General features: G+C 34.2%; 1 long non-coding RNA gene across 1 annotated transcript; it reads right to left on the bottom strand.

Annotated features, from left to right (window-relative positions):
- Positions 1-1,654: 1,654 nt before the first annotated feature.
- Positions 1,655-5,442, bottom strand: LOC145803003 (uncharacterized). The gene is made up of 2 exons (XR_014344942.1): positions 5,018-5,442; positions 1,655-2,028 (listed from the first exon to the last, which is right to left on the bottom strand). It is a non-coding gene; the product is annotated as an uncharacterized LOC145803003 (long non-coding RNA).
- Between the last annotated feature and the right edge of the window lie 15,714 nt (positions 5,443-21,156).

The raw sequence follows: 21,156 nt of genomic DNA, 5'->3' as shown, positions 1-21,156 counted from the left end.
TGCCATGCTTAACGACTTTTCAATCCCCATGGAAGTGGTTCTTGAAGTACTTTACTGGAATTTCAATAGAAAAAATGAATAATAAAATGTTTTCAAGATAAAATCTTGACAAGAAAAACAAAAACTCCACTCATTCTATTGTAACATTCTAGTGTACACATCAATACTACTAAACATTTGGAACCCAAACATAATGAAATAGGAACATATTAAAATTTTTAAATTCTAAACTGTTTTCAATATTGCATTCTGAGTTATAGAGATCTGGATATTGTATTATTTCTTACACGGACCTCCATACTTAATATGGCAATAATTTTTTGTATTATTTTTTATATTTTAACACTAATTTATGTTTGGCAAAATCTCCCAAAAAAAAAAAAAAAAAAAAACCCCTAGAGCTTCACCCTTACAATAGTATATCTATACAATAGCATTTGAATTGAAACAAGAATTCTTGTTGAGTTAAGAATAGTTTCTACAATTTGAGATACAATTTTCTCTATATCTATATATATATATTGAAGGGAAAAAAATTGCAAATTTTCTATTTCTGTTTTCATAGGCATATTAGCAAACATGTGGTGTGCCTAATTTGCACATAAATTAGAGTAAAGAGAAACACGAACATAGAAACCACATGGTCGCACATCTTGGAAGACAAATAAGCATGGAAGCAGCTATCTACATACCAGTTTGTCCAACCATCTCGAAAGAGCATTAAAATACAAAGCTGAATGGAGTTCCAGTTCGCAAAAACACCAATAGAAAATACAGAACACAGAGGAAAGCAAAACGTAGTAGGGAATTTCACACACCTAGTTGTCTGGTTGTGCACTTGTTGTTCTTGGTTTTAGCACTTCTGAAAGATGTAGAATTCTGCCGCTTGCCGCTACACCCTTTGAAGACAACTCAGCATTTGCCCAACTCAACAGCAACAGATACACCGCCATAGGATTGAGATGTAATAGGCGACAGCAACAGTGGCAATTGCGCACTTCCACAAACTCAAGTTGAAGGCTTCTGTGAACCTGTGGGTCGGTGAAGGCTGCTATTCAAAGGGGCCCTCATAGTCGGTGTGGATGATTTGAATCCACACCTCGCAGGCAGGAGCTTTGGGAAATAGCCAAACAACATAGCTCTCTGCATGTGAGGGTCGTGGTATAGTTTCAATATAAATATTTAAAATTATGTTTGGTTTATGAATCTGAAAAGTGAAATGTAGTTATACTTTATAGTTAATTTATTTATCTTCTGTTTCTCTCTTTGCAAATTTATTAGCAAATTAATAGCAATATGAACATAGCTATCTGTCATATTAGATGTAAATATATTTTCACATTTGTAGTAAAAAAAAATATTTTTGATAACAAAGTCGACAAAACTATAAAGAAGAGCACTATATTTATTTACTAATAGAAAAATAATTCATCAATGTAATTTCTCTGAATAACCTGCCAAGTCAAATTTAAAAAACTACATTCAAATATTCGTGCAAATTTTCCTTATATGTATTTTGGGAAGAAACTATTATTGACAATATATTCAATGCGATCTTGTCTAGATGTTATGTACAAACATATTAATGCTGATGGTTTAATAATAATATGCATACAATATACATCTTATAACATACATTTAACCTAAAAAAATGTGGCAAAACAAATATGTTCACTATATCATTCCATACCGTAACTTGTTTTCATAACATTATATATTATAATAGATATACAGTGGGAATTTGTTTACAAAATATAAGAAGAAGAAGTACTCTGTGTTAGTATGATTATGTACAATGTGTATAGATACATCTTTGTCTTGATGTACAATATTTTTAATTTTGCGTGGCAAAGTCTTGTCATCGTATTTGCAGTTCCATATTTTCCTTTGATGTGGTTGCATAATGCATCTACTGCAGAGTTGCCTTCTCTACGAATGAAGATGATTTTACAATCTTCGAAATTCTGTTTTCTTCTTCGGATGTTGCCTATGAGTTTGTCCGGCAATGATTGTGTAACATTGTACCCTCTATGCAAAAAGGGGAAAACCATATAAAAATGAATAACAGAAATAATTTGTGTAATCATATAGTTACTGAATGGCTAGAAGGCAAATATACATTCTCCTCACTGCAAAAATAATATGAAAAAGAACCAGGAAAATCTTTATTAAGGAAATTAACAAAAGAAATAGATGAAGGGTAATTTATAGTTAAGCAATTAAATATGAGCAAAGAAAATTCAGGATTATATGCTTGATAGAGATCTAGCCTACCTTCTTGCATTCAATATATGCAGATATTTGATTTAGACATTGTCCATTCAACTTAATAGAGTAAATTTATTAACAAAAACTATATATATATTTTTTATTATCTTGTAATCAAGCATATTTGGTAACAATACTTCATATGTAAAAAAGTTTATGCAAAATTGCATACATGGATAACGGAGCACCTTATCACTATACTACAGGTTGTTTTTCTTCACATTTTGTTACATGTTTTTAGTGTCAATGGCATTTTGGTAATTTTCCAATTGCTAGACAATGAAAGTGGTCTGGGTCCACGGTTCATAATTTTGGTCAAGTTAAGATTGGGGCTGTTTATATGTTTTTTAGTATGTCTTGATTCTTCTCTTCTATGGAGTTGAATTTAAGAGAATTTGGTATTAAATTTTTTAGATTTTGCTAGCCCGCCCTTTTCTTTTTTCTCTTTTTTTCCTTCTTCTTCCCCTTCTTCTCCACACAAGAAAGGAGACTATTGGTCTCAGGTTATTATTCACAGCCCAATAATATTCCTTTTGCAGAACTGAAACACCACAGATCAAGCCTAGACAAGCAATAAGACTTTGACTATTAAGGTCCACACCCATAACACCATAAAGTAGTTGTCTACAGATTTCAAACAATTAATTGGAAGATTCCTATAATTTTCAAGCCAAAATCATATATTCCATCTATAAACGCTAGAGATGTACTTAAAGAAATTAGAAAAACAAGAGTTGACAATAGAGCTTCTATTCATGAAGATCACACAATTAGGTGGCATAACTTTACATATGGCGATCTACAAAGGCAATTTTAATAATCTGAATATACTCGTAAAGTTGATCAAATCAGCAGCAGCGAAAGAGGAGGAGAAGGAGAGAAGTAAAGGAAGAGATTGGAAGGAGGAGTTAGCGGATGACAAAGGCAACACTTCTCTACAGCAATTACTATAAATTGTACTTTCGCCAAGACATAATGTATTCTTGCAGTTGTTGGATTCGAGGGGAACATTGCCATGGTTTACATTCATGCTTAATGTTGAGGACAATAATAGTTGCCGCTGATTATTTTCCAAGTTAATCTTTTATAAATTATTCTTGTTTGTAGGAAGGAACTTGGATTTTTTTTATTATTATTATTTTAGTGTAGTGCCTCAAACTCAAAAGCAGTCCAAGTTCAAATGATAAATCATGAGCCCACTAAATATAAACCTGAAGTGACAATTTTATTAGGTTGATCAAGCATATCCAAATTACCATTCACTGCACCAATTCAAATTTGCTAAAACAATGCAATTCCACAAGTTCAAAGATTAGCAAAGAAAGCTCTTTTAAAGATTAGTTTTTGGTCCATTTGGGAATCATTTCAATTAAAATACTAGAAGGAAAACTCTTTTAAATATTAGAGGGGTAGTTGGAATTAATATTGGGGTTCCTGAATGTATCATAATTTTTTATACACCTGCGTTTTTTGAAATGAGAAGCTTCTGATAAAAAGTCTGCAAAATCAATAACCCGTAACCCAATTGAAAGAAACAACAAAAATCCACAGGTCGAAAGAACAAGAGAATTAAAGAGGGACCAAACGACTCGCAAATTTAGCAACAAACATAAATTGAAGAACAAAGGAGACAAGTAGAACAAGAAAGAGCCAGATGAAAGAGAAGGAATGAAAAGATATGTCAGAGTTAAAAACAAACAGGGCGTTGAGGTTTTTTTTTTTTTCTTTCTTTTTTGCTCTACTTTTCTCTAGTTGTTGTTATTCATCAAACTGATACTTTATTTTGTTGTTATGAATCAAAGGAGCTAATAAGGTTAACCTTCTTGTGGGATGAGTTTTTCATCCCATTATTGTTTAGTTGGCCTTCTTTGTAACCACAAATAAAATTAAAAAATATCTGTAGTAGTGAATAAAAAAAATATAGTTTGAGATAAAAAGCATTCTTCAACATGTCCCGTAAGTTACGTATTTTATACAGATGTAGGCATAATACATTCTTTAATCTTATGGGTTGAAAACCAAGACTTGACTCTTATTTTTTAATTATTTATTCTTTTTAAATTGAAGAGCTAGTCTTTCTCAAACACAACTTGATTGTGCGTTCAATTAATAATTGTTTTTATAATATATGTATGTTTTAAATCTATAATCTCTTACTAATTTTCTTTTATATATAAATATATATTTAGTTCTATAAATCTTTTCTTAATCTTATTATTGATTGAACAAACTATCAACCTGATGTTCAACAAAATTAGATAATAACTCATAGGCTAAAGACTGGTGCTTGAACCCCAGTAAAATGAGAGAGCTAGGCCAAACTATTAAGATGCTTCCATGATCTAATCAAACTTATGATTGAACTTAGCTTTGTTGGCAAATATCTACACAGATTCCTTAGCTTCATTGTTGGTGTTCTAGGAAAGAAAATTTCCTTTTAGAAGCTTCATATGTTTTTGATTTTTGATCTTGGATTTTCATTTTCTTTCTATTACTTGGATTTGGATTTGAAACCTAAAAAATTGGATAGGTCTTATTTTGCTTCTGTTCAACTAATTGTGAAAGGTTCCAGGTGGAATGGATACAACAAATATGCAGAGTCTGATTCAAAAAATTAAGGATGGTGAACTCTTAATTTATTGAGACATATTAACAAACACATGGCATGCATTTGTTTAACATGTGGGCAAGGGTGAAATCGTGTGGATAAATCATCTGGGCATCAAATTACAGTTAAAGATGTAGTTACCAGGATTTCCAGTGGCCGGATCAGAGCTTTGGATGCCCAATTTTCACAGCGTTACGGTAACCAGAACACCAACGGTGATGCGTATAACAGGACAACAGCAACTCCATATATATATATATATCTTGTGAGAATTCCCATGTTTGCTGATGGCATGAAAAACAAAATCCCCTGCTGTTCGAAGGGGCAAAATTTGTTTTATTCTTCATTGTTGGCGTAGCTGATCGGGGAGTAGCTTTGGGAAGTAGTCCAAAATTCTGTACCAGCAGCAGGAAGGGCTTTGCAATTGATAGGAAGAATGGTGGGATTTGTTTGTTTCTACTGTCGTGTGCGTGGCTCAGTTGAAGGCCGTGTAGCCAGCACAAATCGACTTTACAAACCAAAGTAGCAGCTGCGTTACATCCAGGGCCGGCGCTGAGATTTTCGAGCCTAAAGCCGATAATCAATTAACAAATTTTTAGGGCTTTCACATTTTTTTTTACGATAATCCTACGTAGTTTAAATTTTGTGACTCAAAAGTGGTTCAAACGGTCAAAATGACGTCGTTTTGAGTACAGAACAACATAAAAATGGCCAAAACGACGTCGTTTTGAGTACAGAACAACATAAAAATGGCCAAAACGACATCGTTTTGGCCATTTGAGCCACTTTTGAGCCACAAAATTTGAGCTACGAGACATTTTCCTTTTTTTTATTGAATGAAAAAAAAATAAAGGTAAAAAGATAAAAAATTTGTGTCAAAATAAAACAACAACTAATAAATGTCGCTTAATTCTCGTTCTTCTTGCATTTTTAGAAGCAAATAAATCAATCATACATGCATAATCTAGGTTTTTTGTAAAATTATTTTCAGTGAATAACCATGCTAATTATTTTAAATGGACATTTCAATTTTTTAATAGGTCAATTTATTTTAACTTAGTTTGGCCTTTTCTTAATTTTTTTTTTGATTTAAAACATACATAATATATTACAATAAATTATAATAGGAGGGGATCTTTTTTTTGGTTTATTTTCAATGGATAACAATGTTAATTTTTTTGAATAAGCCTTTCAATATTTTAATGGGCCAATTTATTTTAAGTTAGTTTGAGCCTTTTTAATTTTTTTTTTAGCTTAATCCTATCTAATATATTATACTAAATCATAATGAGAGAGAACTATTTTTTTAGATTTATTTTGAGAAGCCTTAGGCACGACTTGGTTGGCCATGCCCAGGGCTGGCCCTGATTACATCATCCAAAGAAGCAGTTATGTTACACCATCAAAGTTCTGAAAAGCGGTTGCAGTCGCCGTAACGGTGGTGGTGGCGCGGTTACGGTTGCGGGGTGTAAAGGTCGTAGTGTAACGGTTGCGGTAATCGGACCTGTAAATTTTTTTATTTTTAGCACAATTTAAAAAAAACTTACCTATACGCATATTTTTTTTCATGATCATATTTATTAGGTTTAAAATAAATATTGATCAATTTTTGTAAATTTTTAAGTATGATATAATATATTTTATATTTTTAAATCACTATAAACTGAGTTTTTCATATTTTATTTTAATAATTAATGACTTTATATTATACAAAAAATTCATCACTAACTATTATATAAAAAATAAACAATGACAAAAGTAAGAGAATAAATAAGAGCCTAAATGTATATATATATATATATATACATATTTTAACCAAGCTAAATAGATAATGACCACATTTATTATTATTATTATTATCAAACAATATATAGATAGCCACACACAAACAAAATGGTTGAGTGATAGCAACTGAATAGAATAGCATAGGTTTTACAGTTTCAACAAATCAATTAAGGGTGTACACGGTTCGGATTGGTTCGGTTATGAGAAAATCCAAGAACCGAACCAATCCTAACGGTTCTGCGATTTTGAGAACTAGACCAGACCGTTACACTTGTAAAACCGGACCAGAACCAAACCGAAAAAACGGTTCGGTTTCGATTTGGTTTATGGTTCAAAAAATTTCTATTTACAAAAACAAATTGCTAATATTAGCAAAATAATTACTCAAACTAATTACATTTAACTCATGATAAAAACTAATAATATTAAGGCATTACTTAATATTACATATCTATATCATCCTAATATCATTAAAATTATAAAAAACCAATTAATAAAAATAAAACTTGATATTATATATATATATATATATATCTTTTAAAATTTGATTTGATTCGGTTCGGTTCGGTTCGAACCGCGGTTTTTTCATAAAATCTATTAACCAAACCGTTTTTACGGTTCTCATATTTCTTAATCTGAAATCGAACCAATTCTTAATAGAACCGAACCAAATCGTACGATTCGGTCTGGTTCGGTCCGGATTACCGATTTGAACGGATTTTTGAACAGCCCTGTTAGAAATTGGGCGCTCATGTGGCATGACCCTTTGAACCTTTTGAACCTTATCTATGTAAGTTTGAATTTGAATTTAAAACTTATTTGGATAATCATTCAGGATATCTATATCTATCATATCAATAGATATGGATAGATGGATAGATAGATATTGATTGTTATATCTGATTATATATTTTATATATAATATATTTGATATATCAGATACGTATATCAGATATACGTTATGTGGTTTTACCCATAACCATTTTTCTCAGACTCTTTCTGTCTCTCTCCCATAAAACAATGATCAAGCCTCTGCACTGTGATTTGTGTGAGTGATATTCACTATTTTAATATCACCCCATTGCTGGGTTGACTGATCAGATTCAGGAAGCACGTGATTTACCCACGAGGTTCTTCGCTAAAAGGTATGATTCTGATATTTTATCCGCTGCGTTATTATGCTTTATGATTTACATTGGTATCAGAGCCGAATATGGGTATTTTCGTGCTTATTTGTATGCGATAAAATATGTGTATAATTTTATACAAATATACATACACATTATTTGCATGAAAATTAGATTGAGAATGTGATACATCTCGTTTTTATGTCCATTAAATGTCATTTTTGATGCCATAAATATTTTTATTGTGAAAAATGGAGTTCGGCAGTACAAAAATCGAACCAGAAAACATCCTGGAAGGCGGAGCGTGGGCCTTACGCGCCACCTGACGCCGTGGGAGGCTTCCACGCGCTGACACGCGCTTCCACGCGCTCTCACTCGCCTCCACGCGCTGCCACGTGCGAGCTGTTCCGCGCTGTCCATGCGTGCGCCCTCCGCGCTACGCACGCGTGCCGGCTCAGCGCTGAGCCGCGCGCCGAGCCGCATGCTGAGCCGCGCGCCGAGCCAAGCCGCACACTGAGCCGAGTCGCTTTTCCTTCGCCGGCTTGGCTGCTGATGGTAAGGGCTTGTTTGTTTGTTTTTTAAATTCTGAATCGCGTTAAATGGTCATAATTAATTCATTATAGATTTGTTTTATGCGTGGTTAGTACCCTTAGACTCAGAATTACATTTTCTATCATTTGTAAAATTTTGAAAATTTTATGAAAATAAAAAATATTTTTCCTGAAATAATAATTCATTATTTCTGGTTTAAAATGCATCTGGTGTTGCATGATTAAGTTTCTGGGGCTAAATTTTTTATTGTAGACTACTGTTATGGTTTACTGTTTACTGGTATAATTGTAGCATTTTACCAGATTCTGGAATATTTATTTCTAATTTTATGTGTGTTTATTAGTTATTTAAAATTCCAGAAAAATTCAAAAAAATTCCAGAAAATTAAGGATGATGTACATTCTGTTATGACATAATTTGAATATTTAAATACAGCATTTTTTTTTTTAGGGTTTGTAATATGTTGTGATTAGAATAGCATGATTAATTGTTTTTTATTTTAATTTCGTTATTAAATGTAACATAGCATGTATTGATTGTGAATCTATATTATGATGCTATTGTATGGAATTAGAATTTTTTATCATTCTTTTAGACATTCCATAGTCAGTGGGAGGTTATTCAGTTGAGAGAAATCTTTGTAGATTAACTCCCGAAAATCAATATTTTGCGCATAAATTAAATTAAATTTTGGATTTGTCACTTGTGGCGCAAGAGATGATTACGAGCATAACGGATTTTCGATCTTGCGACTTGTGTAATATTGTCACTATTTAATTTAGATTTTTGTGGCAAAATTATATTATGCTAATCAAATTAATCCCAATGCGAATTTCTCTCTAAATTGACTTAGCTTATGGAAGTTGATTGGTTGACCTAGACTTAGTAAAGATGTTCAAATGTGAACAATGTAATCCCATTCTTTAGATGAGCAAAAGTCTTGGAGACTTTAGATCAAGTCTTAATTGAGCCAAAGTAAGGAAACATAACTCACAGTCGCCGTGGTTTTGTTGCCTTGTTTGGCACAATAAAAACTAATGTGTGCGCTATGGTTAGCGGCATGTTACGTAGTTTTGGTTGGCGAGTTTTGGAGTTATGAAATTAGTAAGCCCTCAATAGATCTGTATATGATCTTGACTATTGAGCTGCGCGGATTGACTTTGTAATTTGACTTGTAAATAATGTTACATCATTGGATGAAGTAACATTCAAGAGTCACGTCATCCAAGAAATGCGAGCTTAAATAAATTAGTCATTAAGTATAAGACAAGTAGCCAGTATGAGTAATGTTTTGCTCTCTACCCAATTATTGGGAGTGGATGGAGCAAAATTTCATGCACTATAATAGTGTACGTTGAAATATCACGTGAAGTTAAAAGATTAGCGCTTAGAAGCTGCAAAATCTATTAACACTAAGTGAAAAGATTAGCGCTTAGTTGCTGCAAAATCTATTAGCATTGCTGACTTGTCTTAGTCTGGACACTTACTGTTTCTACACTTGAGTGTGAGACACGAGGAGGGGCTTCTTTGTATGATTCCTTAGCTAGGCTAACGTTTTGAATAACGTTTGCCACTAAGCGCAAACGTTGCAGCATAGTAATGAAAAGGTCAAGGCCGACAAGGTTGTTATGACTCTAAGAATTTGACGCATCGCTTGTGAGAGCATTGTGTTGAATTAGACTTTTTAGCCTAATTCGCGCTTAAGTTACTTCAGGAGCTGTCATAAATTGATAGCTTATTCTCTCATTCTAGTGGATAGTAGAATTAATTGCAAGTAACTATGAAGCGAGAAACAGAGATGGCAAGAGGAGTATCGTCATCTTTCAACTAGATGCAGTAAAGTGTATGGAGAATAAAATTGACTTGAACGTGCAGGGGATTAGCACTTACTAGTTAAATTTGCGACTTAGACGCACTTGATATCTCCATGACATCATTTTATAATCTAATGAATATGAATTAGTCTTGAGTCATTACCTAGTTGGGCCTAAACCTTTTAAACTTGTCTTCGAGAACTCACACATTAAGATGATTGGAATTAGTTTATGACATTGGTCATGAATTGGTGGCTTATTATACTTAATCACATTAATGAGATGATGACACGATGGTTTGAGTAGGCCTTCTCGGGCCCACTCGCTTATGACATCCTGCTCTCATGTGAATGTGTAACTTTGTTCGCAATGGTTGCGCACAAGTAAGTAGGAAAGCCATAGAAGGTCATTTGTATTGGCGCATTTAGTCCACTATGATATTTGTGACTAGATATGTGTAAGGGTATGATAGCTAAGCCTCAATCTCGACACATTTATAGATTACGATACGCATCTGAGTCAAGACTATCTGATCTCCCATAAGTTAAAAGTTTTGAGATGATTTTTTGACATTGCACATATGAGGTCGAGATCAATTAGATAAGAGCTTTTGTGCTTTTAGTTTTGACCAAGGAGGCGAGTATCTATTTGAGTTATTTTTTAGAAAACTCTGTGAAGAGAGATGGATGCTTAGAAAATTGATTATTCCTAATACTCTATAACACAATGGTGTAGAAGAGATAAGGAATTAAGTATTGTTAATGTTAGGGGGATGATGGCGCAAAATGTTTCCCAATTGGGAATTGCACTTTAGTTTGCTGCCTATATCCCTAACTAAGTGCCCTTCATATCAGATTTTACACTCCATTTAAGTAATGGGTTAGCAGAGAGCCATCTGTGGGCGAACTGTAACCATCAAAGCAACTTATCCTTATTTTACTTCTCATAAGGTTGCGAAGTTAAGACCTACGGTGCTATAGCGCATTATTGTATGCTGTCTTGTATACACATAGGGTTATGTGGCGCATTATTGTATGCTGTCATGTAAACCCTCCAGGTCATGTGCATATAGGTAAGCAGCTTTGTGGTAGTGTAACTAAGTCACATAAAGTTTTATTAGTAAAGGTGACGTGAATAGAGTTTTTTAGAACTCTATAAGATAGAGAATTCTAAGCATAGCGCTTTATGTAGCCTAGTTGAGAATGGAAAGAAATTTCCAATATCCTAGGGACAGTGGGAGCGATGTGCCTACTAATGGATTAATCCGTTAGAGAAGAATACTCTACATTCTTAGTTGCGTGGTAGCAAGTGTGAAGTTTTTCCACGTCATCACTGGGTGATTGAGAGGGAAACATTCATGATTGCTCCGCAAGATGATAAAGTGCCTAGGATAATGCCAAAGGCTTTAGTCCCTTGTTTTTAGAAAGTGGATTTATGTTGCGCAGCTTAAGACAAAGTCTTTGAGGATTAACCATTTCTATAATTTGGTTGACTTTCCATTATGAAGCGAAACTGTTCTAAAGTTATGCATAATTTGGATAGTCATTGTTGAGGCATAAGGCTCGCTAGACACCGAAAAGTCGCACTATTGAGGAAAGTGTAGACTATGAGAAGACTTCCTCTTGGGGAGTGAGGTTATTTTGACTTAGGCTGTGATTGACATAAGTTCGGAACATTGATTTGTAGACATTGTGACCCAACTTTCTCGTTAAAGAATTGGATAAGTAGATCCGTAGGGATTTACCTTCTGCTTTTATGGTGAAAAGTTAGGAGTGCAAAAAGGTTGCTAGTTCCAATAAATCTTTTACAACCTAAAACAGTTATCCAAATAGTGGTTCTTAGATTTCGTCAAGCCATGATAGGCTGACGATGATCGATGAAGACCACAGAGGCATGATCAATGGTCCAAAAGAAGTTTTTCCTTACTTAGTCATTATAAGCCAGGAATTTATAAGGTTGTTGCCACCTAGGATGGGCAGTCCTCTATTTTAGATATGATGGACATGGGTGATGTAATTTATATGCTCGGATGTACGATCCTTAGGGATTGTTTTTGGAAAAATTCTCGGTTTGTCTTCGATGACTTATATAAGGAATATCCTAGAATGATTCTAGATGCAAAATTGCAAACCCATTGACTTACCTATCGGTAAAAGCCAGAGCCTTAGCTATTGAGTGAATCCTCGGATTGTCTTTGGGAGAAACAGATGACCTATATTCCTTGATTTTTTCTTTGTTGTGGGAGCCTAAAGTACGCTATGTGGGCGTATTTGGCATGATAAGTGTTATCTTTGGTAAATGGTCAACTGAGTTGTTTAGACATTGACCTTGCTCATTAGACTGTAGATAAAATTCTTTACTAGTAGCATATTAATTTGCTCATTGTAAGATTCAATGCGCTAGTTGGGCGCATCTGCGCTAGTTGGGCTCATTAAGAATGAACGCAAATTGGTCACCAAAATATCTTTAGAGAGGTTATTGCGCAAGAGGTAGTGATCTTAAATTACTTCATGTGAGGCGCACATGGTGGATTCCGTTGTATATACTTATTGCAAGAGGTGTTGATAAGGCTTATGTTTGGAGTCTATAATTGCGCAAGCTGTGGTCAATTTTTTTTAAAATCGATCACTTATTTTGAGATGATGGGATGTTGACACTATTATGGTTTGTGTCATAATGATTAGCAGATGATGATGTCAGTAGGCAAGATTGGCTCACTCACACGAGCAATCGTCCTTAGCGCTTGGGAGTGAGCAAGGATGAGACTAGTGGTTTATTTTTATTTGGAGCCAAGAGAGGCTTAAATAATCCACTATGCATGTCTCCTTGGTTACAACTAAGATGAGGTCATATTAAGGACCAAACATGGATGTCAGTACCCACTTTTCATGTTGTGCCTGTTATGATTAGCCAGATGCGAGATCTCATTTGGCGCCTGGAAGGCGAGCAAATAGAGAATTTGGGTTAGGCAGTAGAAAGCGACTAGACTAATATCTGTACGGTGTATCGAGTATGACATCACTCTTTTGGAAGAGTTACTCCACCGTAGCATGTATTCATACTATATGTGCTTGGCAACCGAGTAATGAGGTAAGAGAATGGATCCCTGTTTCCTCACCGTGTGAGTCTTACGTATCATTATTGATATGACTTTCATTTATGTACCCTTTTATGACTTTTGACTATGTCATAAGGTAAGGGGTTGATGTTCTACTACTTTGGTATGTTGCCTGCGGTCATGTATGATTCGGCCTTAAGGGACATCACTGGGAAAGCGGTCAATCCTAAACTAAATGGCATGAGGGCAAAGGAAAGATCATCTAGTATTATACCACTGTTGTATATTCACTGCCGACAACTCACATCGCTCTGTATGAGAGGGGAATTGAGTGTGAATATATTGCAAGAATTGAGAGGGTCAAACATGCTTTTTTGAGGGATTAGAGATGTTTTTTGGACCGGTGTAATTAAATGGGTCTGGGGTATATGAGACACTATTTCTATTCTTTTTAGGTTGATGTCTCTATGCTGGCTCATTTTGAGTTTCTAGTATAGAGCTCCCATATGCAGGTGTTCTCAGCAGTCACACGGTGCAGTGGCTAGTATGAGATTGTTTATTTTTTGGGAAGATTAAGATAGAGATGTGGCAGTGTCATGCCAACTCATGTCCGAGTGGGAGACGTTAGAAATTGGGCGCCCATGTGGCATGACCCTTTGAACCTTTTGAACCTGAACCTTTTGAACTTTATCCATGTAAGTTTGAATTTGAATTCAAAACTTATTTGAATAACCATTCAGGATATCTATATCTATCATATCAATAGATATGGATAGATGGATAGATTGTTATATCTGACTATATATTTTATATATAATATATTTGACATATCAGATACGTATATCAGATATACGTTATGTGATTTTTACCCATAACCATTTTTCTCAGACTCTCTTTGTGTCTCTCCTATAAAACAACGATCAAGCCTCTGCACTGTGATTTGTGTGAGTGATATTCACTATTGTAATATCACCCCATTGCTGGGTTGACTGATCAGATTTAGGAAGCACGTGATTTACCCACGAGGTTCTTTGCTAAAAGGTATGATTCTGATATTTTATCCGATGCGTTATTATGCTTTATGATTTACATAAAATCAATAATATGTTCTTCATCTTCCATCTTCTCTCTCTATCTCTTGCTCCTCCATCTTCTCTCTTTATCTTCCCTCTTCTCTCTATCTCTCTTCCACCATTTTTAGCTTTTTTTTGTGTGTTTTTTCGAAAGAAACAGTTTGGAACCGTTACGTAACGGTGCGTAACAGGCCGTTATGACTGTTACGGCACCATTACGACCGTTACGGCAGCCACTACAGTCGACACACCTGTGAATTTCAATCACACTGCAAAAGCGGCCGTAATGGGTGATGGTAATCACCAAAACCGTTACGTAACGGCGTTACGTAACGGTTGCGGCTGCTTTTTAAAACCTTGTACACCATCCTTACACTCTTTTTATATAGGTAATAGAATAAGAGTGGCCCCAATCTACACACATGAAGAAATAATCTCTTGTACAATCCTTGTCCATAGTTTGTCATCATCTCACAACATATGAAGAAATCATTTCTTGTACAATCCTTGTCCATAGTTTGTTATCATCTCACATTTGTCTTATCGGGCTCGTTGATTTGACAGATTAAATTGGAAGAAATTATAAGTACAATAAAATTGAATGAAAAAATTATTAATGTAGTGGTATAAAATTAGAGATAGAAGATAAAGTATATTTGTTTATATATTAGTGTGCTGATATTATTTAGTTAGGACTAAATTTATAAAATTATTTAGAAACTCTTATCACATATAATATAATTTTGTTAGTTTTATAAAGCGGAAGGCAAAATGATAATTTAGCCATCAATTTGTATGAGGGGATTAGCTATTCCAACCCTCCCATTGGAATGCTAATCCCACTATGACAGAAGATTCATACTTTTATGGAATTGCTAATCTCATCATATTTTATTACACACAAATATAAATTTAGTGGCTGTGACGCCCCAAATTTTCTTTTGGGACATCATAAAATTTAAATAACAAATAACTTACTAAATAAAGATTTTAACAACTAATTAGGAGAAATTTAGTTTTTCACATAGTCAAAGCTTAACAACTAAATTACGAGTCCACATACAATATTACAACAACTTTGTAACATTCGTGATTACTAATACCAAGGATAATAAAATTTTATTTCGATAGAGTCTTGACTTTAAGTTAGACAAGGTTCAATATTAGCAGCAGCTCCAAATTCAGTCTCAGTCCCTTCTTCGACATAATCTGGCATGAAACGCGAGGGTAACAAAATATATGCCATGAGTTTTGCAACACAGTAAGAAAACGAAACCAATCTACCATTCTTTTTAAGAGAAAATAATCAAATCATGACAATTAAAATAATAGTAAGATTCAATAGCATGATAAATGTACCAACCATTATAATAATTTCGACAATTTTGATAGTTTGGGTGACACTCAAAATCTCACCAAAGAGATTTTCTTACTAACCACTAAGCATGGCAACGATTAATTTGAAACCCCCCATTGGTCAAATATTCAAGTGTTACCAACTGTAACTACTAGGGATGCCCACGTCTGGAGTTATATATCCAAGTAGTGGCATCCGTAGTCTTCCCCAAGGAAACGGTCTGCTAGGGGTACGTAACCTCCCTGTGTGCCACCTGCACATCCACCCTTATTCCAAAACCGAATACCGAGAAAGGGTTCAAATAAGTCCTGTGCCATCTTAGATTTCGCGACACAATTTATGTGAGAATTCTCAAAACCAGGGCTCACCCTGAACAACCGATATTAATCGTCAACCTTTAATTTCGTACACTATTTAAAACCAAGACTCACCCTAAACAATTGGTATTTACCGTCAATTGTTAACTTTGTATATGCCGTTAATCATTTCAGTTAGTTTTGATATTAATCATAAATAATTTTAATTTTTTTAATTACAAATAATGTTATACCAACTCATTAAAATTTTCAACATAAAATATTACATATGTCACACAATAATAAATAATTGTACAAAATTTAAATAAACAATTTATTTAAACCATGGTATGAAATAATAATTTAGATACCAATAAATCATAATTACACACATGCACGAATTTTTAATCTACAAGATTAGACTAGCACAATATTAAATTTTTTAGTCCAAATAAACAATTGAAGAGATAATTTTTGATTCCTCCTTAATTTGTCAGAATTTTCAGAATGCATAGCTCGTAATTAAAATTATAAATAAATTACTTATACAACTCTAAAATTTATATAAATCTACATAATACTCAATAAACATGTTATGGTCATTTTTCAGAAAGCAGTTTTCAAAAATAAATTATAAATAATTCTGAAAAATTCCAACAACATTTTTGACATAGATTTATCACATTTTCTTAAATTAATTTCATACTTAAATTTATAAATCAATTTCGTAATCTAAAAATTTATTATGAAACTATACTTCTCAAATTTCATTTTTTGTTTTTAAATTACAAGATTTGGTTTAATATAAAAGTTTTAATGATTTTTCAAACACATAGTAAAATCTTCCTATAGCTCTAGATTTGGTTAAAAATCTGTATAAATTCGTACAAAACTCCATAATTGTTACAAAAATTCATGGATTAAGTAGAAATCATTCTAAAAAACTTTGTAGAAGAAATCATCTTCAAATTTTGAGTATAAAACTGTCTAAAAATTCGTACAAATTTTCTGGCAGATTCAAGGATCAAATAAATTCTTCAATCCTCTCTTTAATGGTACAAACTATACATGCAAGCCTATTTTCACAATAATACCATGACTTTAAGACTATCAATATATTCAAATATTTGAGATACACATCACAAAATTTACATACATATATATATATATATAAATTTCTATCTATAAATTAGTCATTTTATCATATGAATATAATCTGAAAATTTCAACAATTAAAAAAAATGAAAGAGCTGAGAGGGTTTTCTTACTTAATAATAGAATGATAAAATGGTAGAAAATTTTAGCTTCCTTAATCTCCCACTCTTCTTCTTCTCCTACTGTTTTGTTGCTCACAGAATTTTCTTTTTCCTCATTTCCTCGTTGAATGCAAGCATGCATATATATATATACACAATGCACTGCTCATGTCTTCCCCTCTCTCTCTCTCTCTCTCTCTCTCTCTCACACACACACACACACACTCTCTCTCTCTCTCTCTCTCTATTCTAGTCATTCTGTGGAATCTAGTCAAATTTTGCAAGTCCAAGGCACATAATTGGGTCTCATCTCCTATATTGCATACAAGAAAACAAGTAACAATGTTGCCACCAAAAAAATCTGCCAAAGTTTCTTTTTTCTTTTTTTTTTTGTGTGTATTTGTATAGGTTTCTTAAAATTGATACACCAAGATTTTTAACTAAGATATTTGGTAAGAGTAATTATCATATTGAATCCTTATTAAAATAATTTATAAACAACAAATATTGAACATCCACAAAATTATTATTCTTAATAATATCTTTGTTTATGATTGAATTGGGTTAATTTAAAACTATCTTTTACACTAATATATATTTCAGATAAATTTTGAATAAGTTAATTAATTAATTAATTATTATTATTATTTTAGAATAATTAAATGCGGGTTTTCACAGTGGTCCTAATAATCTAATGCTCCCTTCCAAACCTCCTACGAAAACATAATAGTGTGTTTGGTAATGTTTACGATTTCAGTTTATATTTACAAAAATTTTATAAACTGATTTTTGTTTATTTTTTATTTATTTTTAGAAAAACATAAACTACAAACGCGTTTGGTAATTGACAAAATGTTTAAAAAAATTTAAAAATATAAAAAAGAGTGAGAATTGGCAAGTGGTGGCAAGTGGCAGCGAAAAGCGGTGGTGGAAAGTGGTGACGGTTGGTGATGGGTAGCTGGCGGTGGCGGGTGGTGGCGGGTGGTGGGTGGTGGTGGCAGGTGGGTGGTGAATGGTGGGTGGTGGATGGCGGGTGGTGGCGGTGGGTGACGGTGGTGGGTGATGGGTGGTGGCGAGTGGGTGGTGGTGGTGGTGGATGGCGGATGGCGGGTGGTGGTGAGTGGGTGGTGGGTGGTGATGGCGGGTGGGTGGGTGACGGTGGCGGGTGGTAGCGAGTGGGTGGTGGTGGTAGGTGGGTGATGGGTGGGTGGTGGGTAATAGTGGTGGGGGTGGTGGTGGTGGTGGTGGTGGTGGATGGGTGACAGGTGGCTGGTGGTAGCAGGTGGTGGATGGTGGTGGCAGGTGGGTGGTGAGTAGTGGTGGGAAGTAGGTGGCGGGCGATGGTGGGTAGTGGTAGATGGATGGCTGGTGGATGGTGGGTGGTGGTGGTGGTGGCGACAAGGGGTGGGTGGTGGTGGCGGCGAGTGGGTAATAGGTGGGTGGTGGCGGGTGGTGGTGGCAGGTAGGTGGTAAGTGGTGGTGGTAGGTGGTGGTGGTGGTGGTGGGGGGTGGGTGGTGGTGGCGGAAGACGGCGGTGGAAAATGGTGGCGGGTGGTGGCTAGTGTTGGGTGGTAAAAAAAAAAAAAAATGAAAACTCAAAATGGAAACACATTTTTTGTATTTTCGTTTTTTGGCCAAACTTATAAACTGAGACCACTGATTTATAAATCAAAAATTTTACCAAACAAGTTTTTATTTGAGTTTTTAAAATTTTTGTAAATATAAACAGAAAACTGAAAACGTAAGTGTTACCCAACGGCACCTAAGTTTTTTTTTTTTTGAAAGCTTCCCATTTGCTACTTTGATAGATAGTAATTATTTCTGAAGCAATGCAACTCCATCACTGAGGATGTTATTGGGTGAGGAAATTATGGATTTAGGGTGCTTGCTGTGCACCTAGCATAGTAGACACTACTGTACGGCTTGATGGGTTTATTTCGGTGTCCATTTTGATAATTCAAACCTTTCAGATTTTAGAATACATCGAGTATAACATATATATAAAAAATAAAGTTAATCGAATATCGTTAACCCTTTCATCTACTCACATTTGTATCTTCAAAAATAAATGACATTGTGATTTAAAATATTAAAATGAATACAAATATGAGTGGATGAAAGGGTTAACGATATCTGATTAACGTAATTTTTTACAGGTATGCTCTACTCGATATACTCTAAAATATGAACGGTTCGGATTATCAAAACGGAGCTCAAAATAAGCCCCTCGGGCTGCACAACAGTGCCTGCTGTGTTGGGTGCACAGCAAGCACCCCAACTTCGGAAATTATTTATTGTTACTGGAGTAAATACGTATTAACATATCACCCGTGTTATGTACGGGATAAAGTAATATATTATTTATTAAAAATATGATAATTATATTTAATCTTTTTATATTTTGTCTCTCGTAAATAAAATTTTATATATAAGTTTAAGATTTTCTTTCAAATGTTCCTTTACTATAATATATAATATAGATAGATTAAAATTATTATATTGACAATTAATAATTAAAATTATGCTTTGCTATAACAAAAATTACATGATTCTAATACTTCACATTTTTAGAATAAAAATATATGAATTTAAAAAAATATCATATTAGTTTTTGAAAGGAAATAATTGAAGAAATTTTAAAAACTTAATAAATAAAAAAGAATCATCGTAACATGTAAAACCGCTAAAATCATAGTTAAACTAGCAAATCATTCAAACAAAAAACGATTTAGCTTAATCAGTTAGGTCAAAAGACCAACTAGCTTACACAAAAATTAATTAATTAAAATTTTTAAATCTTATTTTATTAAAATTTAAACTGTCACTAAATATGAAAAGTAATCTATTAATTTAAATTTAAAATCGACACAATATAATCTGTAACAACCCAGATTTTTAATTATTCTTTAAAATTTATATTAATATTATTTAATCACAGTTGGAAAAACATACGATTTATTTTATATTATTATGTGTAATTGTGTAAAGTAATGTAATTATCTAGAAATTTAGGGATCAAAACGTAATTATAGGAAGTGGAATTGCCACCTCAAATTTGGAGAAGACATCTGGCTGCCAGATGTCACTCATGCATAAGTTAGGAACCTATATATAGAGGTGTGGCGTTGATATGAAGGAAAACAAATGAAGAAAGCAGAATAAAGGGGGTGTTTGGTCTGGCTTAATTTGAACAGATTATAGCTTTTGGCTTCTAAAAAGCTACTACAGAGTGTTTGGTTAAGCTTAAGGCCAACCACTTAAGCTTCTATAGATTTTTTTCTTACATAAAAAAGTTGAAAATCAGAAGCGGCTTAGAGCAGCTTCTGTAACTGGATTATGCGGAGGGGTGTCAAAATTACTTAAATGCCCTTCAATAATTTGAAGTATTACCAAATTGCCATTATATAAACCACAAAATCACTGTTCATTCTCTGTGAGAGAGAGAGAGAGAGAGAGAGAGAGTGGCGATTTCCGGCGACGTAGGCAATTTTCGGCGTTATGAACCAGATCTCTCTCTCTCTCTCTCTCTCTCTCCGACGTTGTTCTCTGGCTGTGCTGTGAAACCCATCGCGATCTGAAACCATCGCGAGTAACGACGGACGGCATGGCGATCGACGGCGTGACGATGAAACCCTTCTTCTCCTCCTCTTCGGCGTCGCGATCTGAAACCCTTCTTCTCCTCCTCTTCGACGTTGCGATTTGAAACCCTTCTTCTCCTCTCCGGCGTCGCGATCATGATCAACACTGTCTCTCTCTCTTCGTGATCGCGATCAACGAGAAGCTTCTCTCTCTCTCTCTCTCTCTCTCTTCGCGATCAACCCTAACTCTCTCAGTGTTCACTTCGGTTTTGCAGAGGGCTGCTGGAGTGTGGAATGAGGAGGAGAAGAAAGGCGTGGCCAGCGGTGGCTAGGGCTGCCGGCGGTAGGGTTTGGTATTTGTGATCAATTATTAAATTAAAAAAA

The sequence above is a fragment of the Camellia sinensis genome, chromosome 11 (assembly GCF_055761805.1).
Source record: "Camellia sinensis isolate YWXY chromosome 11, ASM5576180v1, whole genome shotgun sequence".
In the NCBI taxonomy this organism is placed as follows: Eukaryota; Viridiplantae; Streptophyta; class Magnoliopsida; order Ericales; family Theaceae; genus Camellia; species Camellia sinensis.
Note: the sequence above shows the minus strand (reverse complement) of the source record. Positions and strands in the feature narration are given on the sequence as shown.